The 17,170-nt window shown below is 39.8% G+C and overlaps 1 long non-coding RNA gene across 2 annotated transcripts; it reads left to right on the top strand.

Moving 5' to 3' along the window:
* The first annotated feature begins 2,250 nt into the window (after window positions 1–2,250).
* Window positions 2,251–7,276, top strand: LOC112068703 (uncharacterized). Of its 2 annotated transcripts, XR_011475208.1 has the most exons (4): window positions 2,251–2,661; window positions 3,835–4,383; window positions 4,498–4,814; window positions 6,801–7,276. It is a non-coding gene; the product is annotated as an uncharacterized lncRNA (long non-coding RNA). The 2 variants fall into 2 exon arrangements; XR_011475207.1 differs by having other exon boundaries at window positions 2,251–4,383.
* The last annotated feature ends 9,894 nt before the right edge of the window (window positions 7,277–17,170 follow it).

Raw genomic sequence — 17,170 nt, 5'->3', positions numbered from 1 at the left:
AGGACCAAATATTCAACTTTTGACTACTTTAACACATATATAAGTGAATTTGTCCCAATAGTTTTGGTCCCCTAAAATGCAGGGACTTTATGTACAAAAAGTGTTGTAACTTATTTCGGGCCAGAACTGCTGAAAAGGAATGTCCAAACATGCTGATATGCTGTTCTCACAGTTTTGCTTCAAGCCTGTCTATGGCAGCCATACATACTAACCCAGGCAGAATAAATGGACCCATGGTTTCAGATATGGTCTGCTACAGTAAAGCAGCTCAAGGAGCTTTCTAGTGATGAAGCTTTACTCTACATATCTAAGGTATTTGTACTTATGCTGCAGATGTGGTATTTAAAAAAGAAAAAAAAGAAAACCATGACATTTCAGCGTCATCATACACTATAGTTTACAGTGACAATATTTGGTTTATTTGATAGACCGATACAATACAAACATTGCTGAGCTTAAAATTCTAAATTCGTTTAATTTAATGCATCACATTTTATGCCTCCTGATATTTTAATCTTCAAGTCAACACTATCAAGCACGTAGAGACAAAATGTAATGATACTTTTTACCATTATATCCAATGGGAATTCAATGTTTTAATAATTCCCAATGAAATGTATAGGTTATTACAAATATATAATTACCATRTTATCATGTTATTGTTTTAGTAAATACCTGGTCATTTATGTACCATAAAATAAAGTAAATGCTACTGGTTTTCCTATAGAATAGTCTCGTAACTGAAAACCCCACCCATCTGGCACATCAGGCAGGCTCAAGAAAATTCTATTTCAACACAGGTCTGATCAGCAGAGGGCAGCTTTGCTGTGCTGATAGAACACAAGTCAATTTATGYCTGGGACAAACTCTAGACAGTGTTTCGTAATATGGTGCAGTACATTCAACCCAATAAATTATTTATGCTTGGTGAAATAAATGAAAAAKTGAAAGTCCCGGATGTCCTTAAAATGCAGAGAGTAGATTTTCTGCACTGCGTCTTTTGGAAGTACCATTTGCACGCACAGCAGTGTGTCCAGGGTGAAGGGAGTTGATACTTGATTTAGAAATTGGCTAACTAGCTTGACCCGTTCAGTGCTGAGGGTTAACCTGGCCYAGAAGTTGTTTGGTGCACAGAACAGGGCTGRCGATTCCTAAATGTGAGTGTGATCTCCCTCCGTCTGGGACATGCTGCAGTGCAAATCAAAGATACTTATGATAGCACAGTGCGGGAGAGTCAGTACTGTGCATAGTGTTAGTAATGCACACTGACAATAAACTCTAATCGAGCAATAAGAGATTGCCACCGACCTGTATTCATCTCTCAGATGGTAAACAATCAAATAAAAGTGGCTTAACCATACCAAAATGACCTTTGTCATTTAACATAGAGCCACCCGTCCCACCAAGCATCTACCCTGGCCTAACTCACAATGAYAGAGATGGAGGCAGATTGGAGTGGATTGACCAGAATAGCAATATTCATCCCCTCTCGATGAGCCAGCTGGCTTGTGCCAATAACATCCTCACACATRGTCACATAATTTCCCCAAACAATCCAGTTTAATTGCCATGTCACTGACTGTAGTCTCTGTWGTGCATAACAAACAGGCGCTCGAGTGGCCTAGAGACCAGAGTTGGACGCTTAACCCTGAACTGCTGTCGTGATTAAATTGGAACCACACCTTGTTAAAACTTTCCCTCATTGAAAGCCAATTATAAGACCAATTGCATGAGAGCTAAGATCATTTTCTGGCACCACTACAATCATGTCTGTGTTGCGTATGTATACAATGATCAGTAGCTCGTGAACTGGTTGGTTGTCAAAAAGGGGCATAACCGATGTATGGGCTTTCTCACTTAAATTTGATTCATAGCGTCCAGTGGTGTAAAGTACTTAAGTAAAAAATACTTGAACGTACTACTTAAAAGTACTACTTTTTGGGGGTATCTGTACTCAGGGGTGGAAGTAACAATTACAACTACTCACGTTCCTGTAATTGAGTAGCTTTTCTGTGTACTTGTACTTTTTTTTGTATTTTTTAATGGCTGTACTTTTACTTTTATTTAAGTACATTTTGACTTAAGTAAAGTACTTAAGTACATTTTCAAAACCATCCGTTACYGAGTACAATCTAGAAAAGGGATACACATCATCATGGCAAGCACATACAGTTTGCGCCTTTTGCAGCAGCTAGAACTGTTCACTTGTTTGTCCAGCCCAGCCYGTTTGTCAGTGACAAATAACATGACCAGATGGACCAATACAATTCAATTACACGCATTGCGCGAAAACGGCCCAATCACAGCTGTGTATGCAAACCAAATTATGATCGGTAGCAGGATTTTCTAACAGTAAAAAAAGGTAGCTAAATGACATGAAAAGAAAAAGGTTTCCTAATCAACTTGAAAAATAAATGGAGCCTAACGAGATTGAGRAGGTTCAGGAGACAATACAGACACACAGAGACAGAGACAGAGCCAGTGGCTGGGTCTTCTGAAGACAACGAGGAAGGAAACCCCTGGTCGCATCTCAAAGAACACTTCAGCTTCAAGCAGAGAAGAGGAGACAGTATAATTATGGAACGTAAACTCTGCTTACCAAGGATGGTGGAGGTGGCTGCCTACAAAAACTCTGCGTCAAACTTGAGGAAACATGTAATGGTACGAAAAGTAAAGTTATAAATATATTTCATCGCCATGAATGGCGTTTGTTGTGTAGGCTATGTAATGTAGCTAACAAGGCGTTGCTACTAGCCAGTTGCATTTAATCTGTAGCATAAGGCTAACGTTAGCTAGTTCATTCTGTTGCTAGCTAGTAAGAAGCTAACTCTGACCAACGTCTTTACACAGCTGAAGGAACTATAAGCTGTAGTGCGGGCTACTACCGCATTGAAATTATGGTGGCTAGTAGCTAGCCATCCCCATAAAATGAATTGTTGGGGATAGCTAAAAGTGAAATTAATGAARTTGTGAAGATAAAATAAATAAATAATTTGGAGACCTGAGATTTTTAGGTGTGTGCATTATCTTTATTTTGCTTGCTTATTATCTAACTATATCTGGTTGGATCACTGAGTTTTGAATAATAGCCAAAAATKATGTTTGGGAAAACMATAGTTCTTATAATTGGGGGAAAAGAAAAAACAATATTCCCAAACATCTCTAAGTATTTGGACAGTGGCATTATTCAAAACATGCTGAAATTTCTAAATGGTTCATTTGATATGAARAAAAACACCTTCTTATAGCTGTCAGTCTGCACTTTAACCCCATTGTRATTGTATCTTTTAAAATCCAATGTGCTGGACTACAGAGCCAAAACAAAAATGTTGTCATTGCCCAAATACTTAGAGATTGCACTTTATGTGCTGGTTTAAGTTKATTTGTATAAAACCAAACTGGTCAGGCTATATACATTTTRRRCCCCCCCACCTTTTTTAACCAGGTAGGCTAGTTGAGAACAAGTTCTCATTTACAACTGAGACCTGGCCAAGATAAAGCAAAGCAGTGCAACASAAACAACAACACAGAGTTACACATGGAATAAACAAACATACAGTCAATAATACAATAGAAAYAGTCTATACACAGTGTGTGCAAATGAGGTAGGATAAGGGAGGTAAAGGCAATAAATAGGCCATAGTGGCGAAATATTTACAATATAGCAATTAAACACTGGAGTGATAGATGTGCAGAAGATGAGTGTGCAAGCAGAGATACTGGAGTGCAAAGGAGCAAAATAAATAAAATAACAGTATGGGGATGAGGTAGTTGGATCGGCTATGTACAGGTGCAGTGCATTTTGCCTAGATTGATCAATAATTTTGTCCACAGAGCAAACATCRATTAAAGATGACAAACTACAATATGCTAACCTCTTCAACCACAAACAAACCAAGGAACCACAACAGACAGTGGATCAAACTTCATGAAAGCATTCAATGTTTTTGGTGAGAAGAGCCAGGCAGTCGAGTCAGCAGACCGAGACCCAGATGCTGAAGAGCCAGCAGAGCAGGTTGAATACCAAGACACATATTCCATCTTGGAAAATTACAGTGGCCTAGAATATCAACTCCCTCAMCATCGACAGTGTGCATGTCACCTGCTGAACCTCATTCCAACAACAGATTCTGTGTTGGCAGAAACAAATAGTGATAGCTACAAAAGGTTGTCCAGGTGGTCTTTTGCCAAATYCCAAGCCATGTGGAATAAAARGGGCCGGTCAACCTTAGCTGCTGAAGTTGTAGAGAATGAGTGCAAACTGCAGTTGATCATCCAAATCAAACACTCAACTTACCTGGCTGTGGAGAGTATCGCACATATCATACAAGAGAAGGGGGAGGATGCCATAAGAAATGTGTGTGAAGAATTAAAAGTGAAACTGTGAGTAGCAATTCTTTGAATCAATTTAAATGTAATGTTTTCCTGTTACAGTAATATTTATTGTCCATGAAATGTTAGAATTCTAAYAGGTATTACATTTACCTTATCTTTCAGGTTGAGCCTGGCAGAAATGTCCTTCTTGAATGAGTACTGCAAAGTGATGAAGCCTTTGGTCTCAGCTTTGAACATTCTACAGTCTGAGACCAACACAGATATGGGGTGGCTGCTGCCAGTGATCTTCTTACTAAAAACTAAACCTCAAAGGCCGGAAGCATCTTGCCAAATGTGCCTACCACTTATCAGAGCCATTTTGAACGGTCTCCAAAAGTGCTTTGGWGAAATGATGGAGGAGCCACAGCTTATTGCTGCTGCAATCCTTCTGCCAAAGTTCAAGACGTGTTGGACTGACAAAGCTGATGTCATCACAGCCGGTATGATTTCTTTACTCCAAAAGGTTTTAACCTCATTGTCAATATGATGATATCTTTTGGTCTTTGAGTCTTTTCTTTAATTGTTTTTTGTTATGTTTTTCATTATTTAAGTTGCATTACAGGTGKTGGACAATAACCTTTGCATATACAGTTGAAGTCGGAAGTTTACATACACCTTAGCCAAATACATTAAACTCAGTTTTTCACAATTCCTGACATGTAATCTGAGTAAAAATTCCCTGGTTTAGGTCAGTTAGGATCACCACTTTATTTTAAGAATGTGAAATGTCAGAATAAGAATTATTTATTTCATCTTTTATTTCTTTCATCACATTCCCAGTGGGTCAGAAGTTTACATTCATTCAATTAGTATTTGGTAGCATTGTCTTTGAATTGTTTAACTTGGGTCAAACGTTTCGGGTAGCCTTCCACAAGCTTCCCACAATAAGTTGGGTGAATTTTGACCCATTCCTCCTGACAGAGCTGGTGTAACTGAGTCAGGTTTGTAGGCCTCCTTGTTCGCACACACTTTTTCAGTTCTGCCCACAAATTTCTATGGGATTGAGGTCAGGGCTTTGTGATGGCCACTCCAATACCTCGACTTTGTTGTCCTTAAGCCATTTTGCCACAACTTTGGAAGTATGGTGGGGTCATTGTCCATTTGGAAGACACATTTGCGACGAAGCTTTTAACTTCCTGACAGATGTCTTGAGATGTTGTCTTCAATATATCCACGTAAATTTCCTGCCTCATGATGCCATCTATTTGTTGAAGTGCACCAGTCCCTCCTGCAGCAAAGCACCCCCACAACAGATGCTGCCACCCCCGTGCTTCATGGTTTGATGGTGATCTTCGGCTTGCAAGCCTCCCCCTTTTTCCTCCAAACATAACGATGGTCATTATGCCAAACATTCTATTTTTGTTTCATCAGACCAGAGGACATTTCTCCAAAAAGTATGATCTTTGTCACCATGTGCAGTTGCAAACCGTAGTCTGGCTTTTTTATGGCGGTTTTGGAGCAGTGGCTTCTTCCTTGCTGAGCGGCCTTTCAGGTTATGTTGATATAGAACTCGATTTCCTGTGGATATAGATACTTTTGTACCGGTTTCCTCCAGCATCTTCACAAGGTCCTTTGCTGTGTTTCTGGGATTGATTTGCACTTTTCGCACCAACGTATGTTCATCTCTAGGAGGCAGAATGCGTCTCCTTCCTGAGCGTATGATGGCTGCGTGGTCCCATGGTGTTTATACTTGCGTACTATTGTTTGTACAGATGAAAGTGGTACCTTCAGGTGTTGGAAATTGCTCCCAAAGATGAACCAGACTTGTGGGAGGTCAGCAATTTTTTTCTGAGGTCTTGGCTGATTTATTTTGATTTTCCCATGATGTCAAGCAAAGAGGCACTGAGTTTGAAGGTAGGCCTTGAAATACATCCACAGGTACACCTCCAATTGACTCAAATGATGTCAATTAGCCTATCAGAAGTTCTAAAGCCATGACATCATTTTCTGGAATTTTCCAAGCTGTTTAAAGGCACAGTCAACTTAGTGTATGTAAACTTCTGACCCACTGGAATTGTGATACAGTGAAATAATCTGTTTGTAAACAATTGTTGTAAAAATTACTTGTGTCATGCACAAAGTAGATGTCCTAACCGACTTGCCAAAACTATAGTTTGTTAACAAAAATTTGTGGAGTGGTTGAAAAACGAGTTTTAATGACTCCAACCTAACTGTATGTAAACTTCTGACATCAACTGTAACTATGTATGGGTACAGCCAGACATGGACTCACCTCAACATTAAAGAATTTGTTAGATTTGAGTTGTTCAAATACATTCAGACTTATCTCAGTATCTGAGAATAACAAGTGTGTAAGTCTGTTAGAGCTATTGCAATGCCAATAATGTGATTGTGTTGCCAGCCACATACAACAGAGTTTGCTGAAACACTGAATGTGTGAATGTCGTTTTGTTTCCAATGTACAGGTTTGGCGTACCTGAAGAATCATCTTGACACAATCACACAGGACGAGACTGAGCATCTAAGGCAGCATTCATCTGATGAAGAGGATTTCTTCTCATCACTGACAATCGGTCAGAAGGTACAGGGGAGCTGGATGGGTATCTTGCTATTCCATCGGACAAAATTGATTTACTTCATTTGTTTCCGTACATAAAGAAGTTGTCCCTCAAACTCAACACAGGCCTGCCTGCATCTGCCGCCTGTGAACGTCTTTTTAGCTGTGCTGGACTGCTCTTCACTGCAAAGCGAACCAGGATAGACTCAATTAACTTAGAAAATCAGTTCTTACTGAAACTGAATGGCAAATTCTGAGGGAAGTGAAGTGAGTTAAGTGTTCGATAGGTAGTTCCACAAAAAATATGCCTTTTGAACATTCCTTTGAACGTTTGTACATGTAAAGTTGAAGATTTAATATTAAAATCAGTTGTGCTGGATCTTATCTTGTTGGTTATTTTCTGGTGTTTTATGGAACATTTAGCCTGTCAAGCATTACATGTAAACAATATTACATATACAGTAGTATATAGAAAAGTAAAAAAAAATAAAAAATGATATTAATTTGTGTGTGAAGCTTGCATTCAATTGGCACACCTTTTTCACATGAACTTCCATTCTTGTAAAAGGAGAAAAAAAATAACCATCAATTTAAATAGCAAATTATTTTAGAAGTAACTTAGTAACTTTTACTCTTGAGTAGTTTTTAAATGTGCTACTTTTTACTTTTACTTTAGTAGTTTTTTTACACCTGTACTTTTACTTCTACTTGATTACAATTTCATTAAAGTAATAGTAGTTCTACTTGAGTAGGATTTTACAGGACTTTCCACCCCTGTCTTTACTTGGCTTTACTATTTATATTTTTGACAACTTTTCACTACATTCCTAAAGAAAATTATGTACTTTTTACTCCATACATTTTCCCTGACACCCAAAAGTACTCGTTACATTTTGAATACTTAGCAGCACTTGAAAATTGCCGAATTCACATACTTATCAAGAGAACATCCCTGGGCATCCCGATTGCCCCTGATCTGGCAGACTCACTAAACGAAMGCTTTGTTTGTAAATTATGTCTGAGTGTTAGAGCATGCCCCTGGCTATCCGTAAATACAATTAAAAAATGATGCCGTCTAGTTTGCTTTATATAAGGAATTTAACATTTTTATATTTTTACTTTTAGTTATATTTTAATATTTTAGCAATTTCATTTACTTTTGATACTTAAGTATATTTGAAACCAAATACTTTTAGACTTTTACTCAAGTAGGGTTTTACATGACTTTCACTTTTATTTGAGTAATGTTCTATTAAGGTATATTTACTTTTACTCAAGTATGACAATTGGGCACTTTTCCACCACTGATAGTGTCTTTCTCAAAACACATTGGAGGAGAAGATTCTAGGTTCCACCACTTGGATCTTTTCATCAAATGTATTTTGAGGAAGAGGCAATTAATCAAGGATTCGAGGAATCAAGAAACATTTGAGATTCACCCCATTTTAGTTTCCTCTCGATCAACTTATCTTCCCCTATTGTCACTAAGAAAAACATGAAAACCTTATGTCAATTCATAACATGGACCTTGGTGTACTGTAAAAACGTGCTACATTTCCCTACAGTAGGTGGGTGAATAGGAATTCTCCTGAGATAGGACTTCCCTCAGGGGAGATAAAATATGTATATTTTTTCTGTCTGTGAACAGTTTTTTTCTGTCTCAACAAACATTCCTTGTACTTGTGTGACTGGACAGCTGTGTCCACACTTACATGTAGTCTTTTTTTTTCTTCTCAACATGTCTTTCAGTGTTGGATCCCAGGTTGCTATTTAAGGACTCTTTGTAGTCCTATGCTGTTTGTGCCTGCCATTTTAGGGTTCAGTATAAACAAAGGATAGGTGGACTCTACTTGAAGCTGTCTGGGCATGTGGCACACACCGTGGGAACTGCCTTGTTTATCAGACATACCTTTTAAGACCACATGCCAAGTTTTGCAACCCTGTCAATGTAAACAGGAAGAGAGACACGGTAATGAATTACTACTTGGGAGAAATGTTGTACCCAAATTACACTACAAGGCATGGTGGCAAAATTGGTTCTCTCTTCACATGTTAAGYAAAAAAAAGAGATTACAGTTATATGGTCAATGTAATTGTCCACTTATGATCATCATTTAAGCCATTGAAGTGAAGTCCATTTGTTGTACTTTTACCTTTGCGGTATCACATGAATAGTCTACTGTAGCCTATGCCATTAACATCACAGACGCCTCAAAAAAGCCTTTTGAGGACAGTCAGGAATTTGCTATAATCTTTCCCCTAAACCAACCTGGTCTCAGAGCATTTCGTCTGATTCTGTATGTAAGTAGCTAGCTGGCTAATGTTAGCTAGGCTAGGGGTTAGGGTTAAGTTTAGGAGTTAGGTTAAAGGGTTAGGGGAAGGGTTAGCTAACATCCTAAGTAGTGCAACTTAGCTAAAAAGTAGTAAGTAGTTGAAAAGTTCCTAATTTGCTAGACATTCGTGTTATACACTTACCCAGCCACCCTATTTTCATTTTTGCCTTAAGTAACCATCTGTCTTATGTCTTATGTAACCATACCGAACGTAACATATCATACAAATTTTGTTGTCTGGATTTACATTTACTATGTTATGTCTAGTCTATGAGACCAGGCTGCCTAAACAACAACCAAACTATGAACCACAGTTTCCATTTGACACGATATGAAATCTTTTTTAACCTACTGTTAACCTCCTAACATTATAGTGATTTATTTCCTTTATCGTCTAGATCCTGTTTAATCTGGGATAGAATCCTCGAGGCGAAAGAAAACAGATGGCGCTACATTTTTTTCCAAAAGTTTAGTTGACTATTAATTAGGTCTACCCCCAACAGATGATACTTTTAGTCCACAGACTCCCTTAATACAAATAATGCTTTGCATTTGATCAGGACAAGAAAGATAAGAGCGTAAGATAGGGTTTCACTATGTAGTTGATGCTCTTTTATTATCTTAATTAGTTGTGCTTTGAAGTTGTGGACTTGTTCTGTTTATGTACTTCAGTAAAGCTACAGGATCTGGGGATCAGTGCAGATAGTTAGCCTGCGCCACCAGATTGTGTTAGGCCCCTGAGCTAAAGCCTATAGGGTATTAGCTCGGGGAGCTTACGCAAGTCTTTAGGTCTCAGGCAAGGTTTCTCATCATCATTTACTCAACCACCRCCGCTACACATACATGAGCACACCTAACAGGCTGAACTCTTAAGTGGTCTACATGTTAGGATTTGGAAACTAACAAAAGCAAAAGTGGTATAATGAAATYGATGTCTGTCTTTGCTCATCAACATGTTAGCTAAAATACCCGAGTGGCCTTCTTTAATCTAAGGTCCCATTGTTTTCAAAAATAGAGTGCGCAGCGTCAGCCAACGGATTCTTCAATAATTKAAATTGATCGTTTGGCTTATTTGGAGGCTTTGTGGGTGAAATTGAAGTTGAAATAGAAAAAAAGAGAAGTCCTAAAACAGTTTCCCTGGCTTCTGTATCTGTTATGAGGAGTAACAAAGGATGCCGTCCAAATGCTTCCTTTCCCAAGGAGAGATGGGAAAACTTTCAAGTGCCGGCCCCTCCTTCCCTGCTTGTTTATTATTTAAACTCTTAAAAGTGTTTCATGTCAGATTTTAAAATGGCTGCTCCAATGGAATTGTCTCTAGGCCATTTCACTCCAAGCTTCCACAGTGACRCATGAGCCACTGATGACAAGTTGTTGCTATAATTGTGAAGATTTMACACAGAAGAGCAGGTCATTTTCATTTTAAGAAAGAAGTCACCCTCCTTTTGTCACCAAATTACATATTGACCATACATTGACCTCTGTGATTCCCTGGTCCAAGTCATCGATGGACCCTAAGAYTCTGCAAAACGAAAGCATGACTACATTGAGTAATGTCTATTTACCGTTTAGCATTATCAATTAGTGCAAAATAATAACTTGTTGCTTTCTTCGATACAATTCAGTTCAATTCAATTCTTAAAATATGTAGCCAAGATAGTCAACCCGGCAAAAAAAACACAGTTATTCTGTGAGTCATAGGATCCATTGAGGACTTCTTGCAAACTGAATTGTTTGCATTCATCAACATAATTTCAATAACATATTTCAATATTACTTCTGAGGCCCGAGGTAAGTCTGGTAAAGATGTGGTAAAGATCCACATCGTAGGATTCTAGTGCAATGCACAAGTTCAAATTCTACTTTCTGACAGCAATAAAGGTGTGAATTTTACCAAAGCTTGTGCTGATATAGGAGAAGCAGCATACATACCTGTCTGCTAAAAATGAATCTTTCTGGGTAAGTAAGATTAACAGTGAAGACTGGAGCAGTTAATCACAGACTCTAACCACATCTCCATCCACAGTTTTTATGTGAGAAAAGTCACTGTATAAAAAATATATTTTTTAATTACATTTTTTATTTCACCTTTATAAAAAATAATAATGACAGCTGTGATGGAAACAGAAAGTTTCGCGACAGTATAATAAATGCCGACAGATCATTTGTTTGTTCGACATGGTGGGATCTTTTTGTGTCTGTAAAATATATTATGCAAGAAAAGGTGGTGTAAATGCCTTTATACACAAATATTGATATAGCAACCACCATATCAAAGTAAACTTGGAATCACACGATGACACGGTGTGTGGTCTTAACACTTGAGTAACACTTTCTATTAAGGTATGTATACTTTTGATTATTGCATTTTTTTATCAATTCCCCATTACATGTGTAACCAGTAGGCCTAGTAAATGTGTCGTTAAACCCTGTAATTTGGTTACATTAATTTATTTTAATAATGCATGTATTACAGTCATTTGCCATTCTCATCCTCAAAGTGGAAACGTTGTTTGCAGAGTTCAAAACCTGCTACACTTGTGAGAAACAAATTTGGTGTTTATTTCATAATCATCATTAAGGAGTTTTGTCAATYTCTTATGTTTGTATTTGTATTTATTATGGATCCCCATTAGCTGCTACCAAGGCAGCAGCTACTCTTCCTGGGGTCCAGCAAAATTAAGGCAGTTATACAATTTTTACAACGTTACTAAACATTCACAACAGATTTCACAACAGTCTGTTCCCTCAGGCCACTACTCTACAACCACCTATATTCAACACAAAATCCAAGGGGTACGTGTGTGTATAATGCATATGTTATTGTGTGTGTGTACAGTATGCATGTCTCTGTGCCTGTGTTTGTGTCTCTTCACAGTCCTCGCTGTTCCATAAGATTTATTTTTAAATCACATTTTACTGCTTGCATGAGTTACTTGATGTGGAATAGAGTTCCATGTAGTCATGGCTCCATGCAGTACTGTGAGCCTTCCAAAGTCTGTTCTGAACATGGGGACTGTGAAGAGAATTCTGGTGGCATGTCTTTTGGGGTATGCATTGGTGTCCGAGCTGTGTGCCAGTAGTTCAAACAGACAGCTCGGTGCATTCAACATATTAATACCTCACACAAATACAAGTAGTGATGAAGTCAATCTCTCCTCCACTTTGAGCCAGGATAGATTGACATGCATATTATTAATGTTAGCTCTCTGTGTACATCCAAGGGCCAGTCGTGCTGCCCTGTTCTGAGCATATTGCAATTTTCCTAAGTCCCTCTTTGTGGCACCTGACCACGCGACRGAACAGTAGTCCAGGTGTGACAAAACTAGGGCCTGTAGGACCTGCCTTGTTGATAGTGTTGTTAAGGCAGGGAAGCGCTTTATTATGGACACACTTCTCCCCATCTAAGCTACTGTTGTATCAATACGTTTTGACCATGACAGTTTACAATCCAGGGTTACTCCAAGCAGTTTAGTCACCTCAACTTGCTAAATTTCCACATTATTCATTACAAGATTTAGCTGAGGTTTAGAGTTTAGTGAATGTTTTGTCCCAAATACAATGCTTTTAGTTTCTGAAATATTTAGGACTAATTTATTCCTTGCCACCCATTCTGAAACTAACTGCAGCTCTTTGTTAAGTGTTGCAGTCATTTCAGTCACTGTAGTATCTGACGTGTATAGTGTTGAGTCGTCCGCATACATAGATACACTGGCTTTACTCAAAGCCAGTGGCATGTCGTTAGTAAAGATGGAAAAAGTAAGGGGCCTAGACAGCTTCCCTGGGGAATTCCTGAATCGACCTGGATTATGTTGGAGAGGCTTCCATTAAATAACATCCTCTGTGTTCTGTTAGACAGGCAACTCTTTATCCACAATATAGCAGGGGGTGTAAAGCCATAACACATACGTTTTTCCAGCAGCAGACTATGATCGATAATATCAAAAACCGCACTGAAGTCTAACAAAACAGCCCCCACAATATTTTTATCATCAATTTCTCTCAGCAAATTACCAGTCATTTGTGTAAGTGCTGTGCTTTTTGAATGTCATTCCCTATAAGTGCGCTGAAAGTCCGTTGTCAATTTGTTTACTAAGGTTTACTAAGGGTTGGTAACAGGCTGATTGGTCGGCTATTTGAGCCAGTAAAGAGCACTTTACTATTCTTAGGTAGAGGAATMACTTTTGCTTCCCTCCAGGCCTGAGGGCAAACACTTTCTAGTATGCTTAAATTAAAAATATGGCAAATAGGAGTGGTGATATCATCCGCTATGGAGTGAAGCACGCCAACCTGCTGAGTTGATACAATGTTGCACTTCACTAGTGATAAATCAAGTCAAGACAGATATAGTTCCAAGATGGCGTAGCAGTTGGACGTCTGTCTTGTCCCGTCCCATCCCATGTTTATATTGTTTTCTTCGTATATATTTCGTATATATTTTTAATCTCAATTTCCATCTACGGACTGAACATACTCTCACCCAATGTGATACGGATCTGCTATTTTTTACACTTTAGAACCGGAACCCCCATCAGGAACTAGCCAGCTAACTAGCTACTAGCTAGTAGTCAGTTAACCACTGCTAGCGGTGATCACCATTAACTCGGACATCAGCCAYCCTCAGCCCGGTCAATTCCTTCCAGTCTGCACAGTGCGATATCAACACAGAGCATATCGGACTGCTTTTTCTCTACCACATCTCCGGATTCCTACCGCAAGCTCTGAACCTTTACACCAGATCATCGCAGCTGGCTAGCTGCTATCCGAGTGGCTACTCCTGGCTAACGTCTCTGTCCCGAAGCAAGCACCAGTTAGCCTGGAGCTAGCCTGGAGCTAGGCCCATCTCCCGGCTAGCTGAAGTGGTCCATCAGCCAATTATTGGGCTACAATACCTATTTTGCGAATTGGCATGGACCCTTTTACTGCCGACACGGAGCCCCGCCGATCCATCACGACTGGTCTGCCGACGTAACCATCCGAGGGGGTTTCAACAGGCTCTTCCGGTGCGACGTCCCTCGGAGGCCCATCTTCTAGCCTGCTAGCACCGGCCCGCTAGCTGTCTGAATCGCCGTGTCTCCAGCTCGCATAGCTACTCACTGGACCCTATGATCACTCGGCTACACATGCCTCTCCCTAATGTCAATATGCCTTGTCTATTGCTGTTTTGGTTAGTGATTATTGTCTTATTTCACTGTAGAGCCTCCAGCAATGCTCAATATGCCTTAGCTAGCCCTTTTGTTCCACCCCACACACATGTGGTGACCTCACCTGGCTTAAATGGTGCCTCTAGAGACAAAACTCTCTCATCTTCACTCAATGCCTAAGTTTACCTCCACTGTATTCACATCCTACCATACCCTTGTCTGTACATTATGCCTTGAATCTATTCTTCCTCGCCCAGAAATCTGCRRCTTTTACTCTCTGTTCCCGAATGCACTAGACGACCAGGTCTTATAGCCTTTAGCCGTACCCTTATCCTACTCCTCCTCTATTCCTCTGGTGATGTAGAGGTTAACCCAGGCCCTGCAGCCCCTAGCTCCACTCCCATTCCCCTGGCGCTCTCATTTGTTGATTTCTGTAACCGTAAAAGCCTTCATGCATGTTAACATTAAAAGCCTCCTTGTTATATTCACTGCTTTAGCACTCTCCGCCAATCCAGATGTCCTAGCCGTGTCTGAATCCTGGCATAGGAAGGCCACCAAAAATCCTGACATTTCCATCCTRAACTATAACATTTTCAGACAAGATAGAACTGCCAAAGGGGGCGGAGTTGCAATCTACTGCCGAGATAGCCTGCAGAGTTCTGTCATACTATCCAGGTCTGTGCCCAAACAATTCAAGCTTCTACTTTTAAAAATCCACCTTTCCAGAAACAAGTCTCTCACCGTTGCTGCTTGTTATAGACCCCCGTAAGCCACCTGCTATGCSCTGGACACCATATGTGAATTGATTACCCCCCATATATCTTCAGAGTTTSTATTGTTAGGTGACCTAAACTGGGACATGCAGACGTCCTACCCCAACCGTCCTACAATCTAAACTAGATGCCCTCAATCTCACTCAAATTATCAAGGAACCTACCAGGTACAACCCTAAATCCGTAACCATGGGCACCCTCTTAGATATCACCTTGACCAACTTGCCCTCTAAATACACCTCTGCTGTCTTCAACCAGGATCTCAGCGATCATTGCCTCATTGCCTGGTGCGTAATGGGTCCGTGGTCAAACGACCACTGTCAAAACGCTCCCTAAAATACTTCAGCGAGCAGACCTTTCTAATCGACCTGGCCCGGGTATCCTGGAAGGATATTGACCTCATCCCGTCATTAGAGGATGCCTGGTTGATCTTTAAAAGGGCTTTCCTCACCATCTTAAATAAGCATGCCCATTCAATTTTTTTTTTTACCGCAAGTCACCGCAGACTTGACTGCCCTTAACCAGCACAAAAACATCCTGTGGAGTTCTGCATTAGCACTAAACAGCTCCCGCGATATGCAACTTTTCAAGGAAGTCAGGAACCAATATACTCAGTTAGGAAAACTAAGACAAGCTTTTTCAAACATAAATTTGCATCCTYTAACACCAATTCCAAAAAGTTTTGGGACACTGTCAAGTCCATGGAGAATAAGAGCACATCCTCCCAGCTACCCACTACACTGAGGATAGGAAACATTGTCACCAATGATAAATCTACGATAATCGATAATTTCAATAAGCATTTTTCCACGGTTGGCCATGCTTTCCACCTGGCTACCCCTACCCCTGCCAACATCTCAGCACCCCCTGCAGCAACTTGGCCCCCACACCGCATACATTTTCTCTGACATCATCATCCATATACTAAGTGGGTCCATTCACCTGGAAGCTACAGCAATTCACTTCTGTCACCTTCTTAAATCTGGGCAATTACAAAGTATTCTTCGGTTGTTCTGGTTGGGATTAATCTTTCAAGTTCAATTTGGAAGCTGGAACAAGGCATGACCGGGGCATACAGAGTGCAGGGGCCTTGGTACAGAACGGAAAAGGTTACAGTCCTTTGTTTGATCACAGGCCCAGTACACAACTGTGATATGCTCAGAACAAACCCTGGCATGGACAAGCACAGAATGGCAGAACAGCGGCCAGCTGCTTTGATGAAACGTAAAGGTCAAGATAGCTATGTGATTTTCAGTGACTCGGTTGTTGTGTCACAAGTTAACACCTAATGGGTTTTCTCAACACAAGCTTAGTTTAGGGAGTCACCAGCAACATCTAATCAGAGTTGGGAAGCACAATTTTGAAGCCAGTTACTTTCCTCAATCAATTCCATCTTTTTCTTGTAAAGGAGAGGAGAGGAGAGATTTGGCCCTACTAAACTCAAAAATCTATTCCAACTCATTTTGAATTATATACACCTTCATGTGGCGGACTGAGTGCAGCAGCACGCATACATGTTCAAATTAAAGCTAGGATTGGTGAATTTCAACAAAGATGTGCCACACAAACTTTGAGATTAAAAAAGGAAGTAAAACATTTTAGAATATCACAACTTTTCACAGCTGGCTTTATGTAAACAKAAGTGTGTGAGTCAAGTAGCTGCTGTTTGGCTTTATTTGGACTATTGTACACTGCGGCTATGTTTGTTCATCCTCTTGACCATGTGCTAGCGTGGTAGGCTAGTTGACACATTGTTTGTTTTTGAGTGAGGGATGATTTTGACTCTAGTAGAGAAAGATATTTATGGGATCCCACAACATTCCACTGGTCAGTGTCCATTTTAGGAGGATATGTTGTAAATACAGACTTAAGTTATGAAATACATGGAAAAGGTCGTTCGACAGTAAAGCAGTGATATAGGTTGACATTTTAAAATGTGAGAACTAATTTATGATTATTATTAGGTGGAGGCTGCGATTCCGAACATAACCCCTCTTTTGCTCTTGTCCCGCCCCCATGAAAGCCCTTTCC

This window comes from Salvelinus sp. IW2-2015, unplaced genomic scaffold (genome assembly GCF_002910315.2).
Source record: "Salvelinus sp. IW2-2015 unplaced genomic scaffold, ASM291031v2 Un_scaffold649, whole genome shotgun sequence".
Taxonomy (NCBI): domain Eukaryota; kingdom Metazoa; phylum Chordata; class Actinopteri; order Salmoniformes; family Salmonidae; genus Salvelinus; species Salvelinus sp. IW2-2015.
This window is presented reverse-complemented; position numbering and strand designations above follow the sequence as displayed.